At 44.9% G+C, this 4180-nt stretch overlaps 1 pseudogene; it reads right to left on the bottom strand.

Annotated features, from left to right (window-relative positions):
• Positions 1 to 2559: 2559 nt before the first annotated feature.
• LOC105307758 overlaps positions 2560 to 4180 on the bottom strand; it is a 12184-nt pseudogene continuing 10563 nt past the window's right edge.

Below are 4180 nucleotides of genomic sequence, written 5' to 3' on the forward strand. Positions count from 1 at the left end.
AATTATTTTCAAACACATATGAAGTATTTACGGTTGTATTTTTAAATAATTATTCGGCCTATTTCTGTCAATATATTGTCTTTACGTAATATTTTAATTAAATTTATTTTGTTTTTATTAAAGTATAGTTGACATACACTTGAAATAAATATAATATTATGTCAACTATACAATTACATTTTTACCAGGCCACAAAGAAATTCTTTTTTTTTTTTCAAAATAAATGCAAAATTTAATGGGAAAAAAGTACAAAGTGAAAGGAAAGGAACAAAAACAGTCAATGAATGAAGGAGTAAATGAACTAACACGAGAAGCAGTTTTAGAAAAGCGTGTTAACATAACAGACTAGCAAGCCACACTTCCCTTGGGGCCTCTTATCCAATAATATAAGCCCCACTTAACAGGGAACCCACATATAGACATACAAATACAATGCAGTCACTCTGCACCATTACAAACCACTTAAGCTCAGGTTACCCCTAATTGGGGTGACCATACCTCCTGGTTAGCCTGAGACAGTTCTGGCTTATGCCTGTTGAATTGGCATGAGCCAGCTCAGTTTGGACAATAAATTATGTGGCAATTCCACCCAAAATCAACTTGGTTCATGAAAGACATGATAGTAAATGCCAGCATGATCCTACTGACAGCAGTAAAGCCAAGAGATGATAATGACAAAAAAAAAAGGAGGGGGCAAATCAGACTCTGCAGGCAGGGGTCACATTCCATGATGGGTAGCTTGTTAAATAATGGCAAGTTTTAAGCTCACTTTGTGCACCAAGGATTAATTGGGTCTGAGCTAAAGATGACAAAATTCCAAACACAAATACCACAGGGAGGTGCAGCGCGGTTCACTAAAGCTGATGGGACCTGCGGAGACAGCTCAGACCCCAGAAAATGCAACAACGACAGGTCTCCACAGAGATATCCTGCAGGCAGGTAACCAGCCACAATTCCAGCCTTCCAGTGTGCCCTGGGGGCAGCCAGCAGGTGGATGGGTAGCAGAATCTGCCACCAGGAGTCCCCAGATGGGCCCATGAAGCAGGCATTCTCATTTCATATATAACTAGTAAACCCACTGAGTCATGGAGCCTCATCCTCAGAAATACAGTCCATGTCTATCTTAGGTAGGCTGGTTTACCTGTTTGGATACCCATGGTGAAGCATCAGTTATGAGTCACAACCAGAGGTGGATTTACTAAGAAGCTAAGGAAGCCTAATCCTCAAGGCCTCTCCCAAGGCCCCATACCTAACTGAGTATTCGTGTTTGTTTTCTTGAAGTTTCAAGAAAAGTTCAAGTTTCTATCCCTCAAAATCTAGATCCAGCCGTGGTTGTGCCATAACACTGGGAAAATTTTCACTTAGAGCCTAAAACCTGCTCTGCTCCTGGTGAGCAGAGCCCCTCACATGCAAAGGCTGCCTTTTTCTGGCTATGCCTCCATGAGCACACACAGCTCACCCCTCCACCCCCCTATAAATGGAACACCATCTCAGAAGGGCAGGAGGAAACCAGGACTTGGTCCGGCAAATCGATACAGCAGGCTATGGGAGGGAAGATGGAGGACATGAAGAACTACCAATCCAAAATCAATCAGTGCCGTTTCCTAAGGTTCCTGGCCAGAGAGTGCACTAACCTGAGCTCCTCAAGGTAGAGCTTTACTATGGGAGTCTGTATCCTGCACAGAGCTTTATCAACATTAATGGAATCCTTACTTTAGTCTATTCATTTCCACCTCTCATTTTATCAGGCCATATTTTCAACCCTGATCCTTTTAATGTTTTGTAAACCAACAGGAACATAGCAGAATCAATGCTTCTGGTGCTTCCTTAAAATTTATTTCTTTAAGAATGCAGCTAAATGAAGGAAAGCTCCTTTGCTGGTAGTTTTTTCTTAAACTGACCACATATATCAGATACCTTCATCTTTTGCCCTGTGACTCAGCCAGGAAAAAGGAAACAAGGGCCTTGAGATAAAAACCTCTTCCCAGATAAGCACTCTGGGCATCTGGCATTCTCAGGATTGGTTTGGGGCCTTTAATGGAGTCAAACACTTAACACACATGTGGAGTTGGTCCCTGTTGATAGGTAGCACCGCCGGGGCACACAGAAAATGGCTTTGGGCTGCTGTTCCATTTACATTCACAGTGAAAATACCGGATATGGTTGTTGATGTTCCACTTTCATCTGTAAAGAAATTCCAAACACTGTCATTACAAGATGTTTATTACCCACTTCTCCCTATATATTATAGGGATACTTTATACATAAGAAAGGCTTAGAGATAGTTTTAGTTTTTAAAAATCAGGGAATCTGTGTTACTTATAAAAATAATGGGAGAGGATATTATTTGTCTTTATGCTCATGCCAAAATAAAAATTTAGAAGTATTTTAAAAGTTATTATTGAAATTAGGCTCTGGATTAGAAAAATTAACATACAAAAGGGAATTGGGCAAATTTGGCAGCATGTGCACCAGACCATGCGGCTACACCAAGACACCGAAAGAGTTGCCATCTTGACGCCGAATAACTAGGCCGAACATCGCGGGCAAGGGCCTTCGCTAGAGCGACACATAACTGCTCCACCAAGGAATAGTGACACTGTAAATGGAAGACCAGACACTGGCTCTGAAAAAAAAATAAACCTCATCAGTTTTGGATTCCAAAATTCATGGCTTTGACGTGTTTGCATAGAGAAGGGTGGTCTGCCAGGCCCAGGGTAGCCTGGGAGTGGGGGCGGGGAAAAGAACAAGGCTGTAAACACTGGAGTCTGTACTGGCTCCCAGTCCGTTGTCACACCATGTTACTGGACAAGGGTCACAAGGTGTAATTCAAGCAACTTAACACATGAAAGTCTAAAGTCCACTCTTGACATGTAAGTGTGTGTGCATTAATTCTTCTTGTCCTTGTTCTTCCTCAGAGGCTGCTGCAAGGTGGTGTGCACGGCCTGAGACCTCAGGGCCTCCACTGCGGCCTTCCAGCGGTTGAAGGCGTTAGTCTTCTCCTCCAGCTCCTGGTGCTTTTTCTCCACCTTGCGCTTCTTCTCTTTGTGGACCCTCTTGAGGTGCTCAAACTTCTCGTGGAGCTCTCTTTACTTCTCCTTCAGCTCCAGCTCTGTCTCCTTCACTTTATTGATGAACATCTGCCTCATCTCTTCCTCCTTCCTCTGCAGCTCACTTAGGAACTCCTTCCTCTTGGTCTTGTAGGTCTCCTGCAGACCAAGGGGAAGGAGTTCCTAAGTGAGCTGCAGAGGGAGGGCTGGCTGTCCCCATTGCTGTCCTGGAAGCTCATCTCCTCCAACTTGCAGCTTCCGTAGAGATCATAGTGCCGACTGTGGGTCTGCTTGGGGAGGTCCTCCATGTTCACCCGACCAGCATCTCCTGCAGCTTCACGAAGTCGCAGCGATTCTCCTTCTCCACCTGCACCACTCCCTGTGAGTACTGCTGTTCTCAGACCATCTTGTTCCCCACGTTCATTTCCTCGACGCTGCCCATCACGGCAAAGGGCATTCATGACTGCGTTAATCTCTGCAACAGCCTTGTCATCGTGGGGAAATGGTAGATCTAGACCCCATTGCTGACCAGCTATCCAGCCCATGATCTTGATCTTGAACTTGTAGAGCTCAATGTTGGAGATGGTGTCAGCCTTGGCAATGATTGGAATAATGTTCACCTTTTGTCCAGTTTCTTCATGGTCGCCAGATCCAGGGACTTGAAGGAGCGCCCGGTGGGTGTGATGAAGTACAGGCACACTTGGATCCTCGTGTTGTGGTAATAGAAGAGCGAGCGGCGGATCTTCAGCTCCTATTGCAGATAGTTTTTAAACTGCGCATCGATGAGGTCGACTATGGGCCTGTAACTCATCCTTGTATATCTGACCATATAGCATCCATATCGATGTAGTCGACTATGGGCCTGTAACTCACCCTTGTATATCTGACCATATAGCATCCATATGGTCAGCTTGAGCTGCACGTTGCTCTCTTGAAGGTCATAGGTCTAGGGCCGCAGGTGCACACAATCCTCGTGGTGGCTGGCTTCCTCGGTCTCGAAGGTGGTGTTGAAAGTGTGTTCATCGGTGTGGATTTGCCAATTCCTGTCTCTCCCACACAGAGGATGTTGAAGCTGAAGCCCTGAGTGACCAACTTTCTGACCAGCTGGTCAGGGAGGCTGTAGAATATCA

The sequence above is a fragment of the Pteropus vampyrus genome, unplaced genomic scaffold, assembly GCF_000151845.1.
Source record: "Pteropus vampyrus isolate Shadow unplaced genomic scaffold, Pvam_2.0 Scaffold14, whole genome shotgun sequence".
Taxonomy (NCBI): Eukaryota; Metazoa; Chordata; class Mammalia; order Chiroptera; family Pteropodidae; genus Pteropus; species Pteropus vampyrus.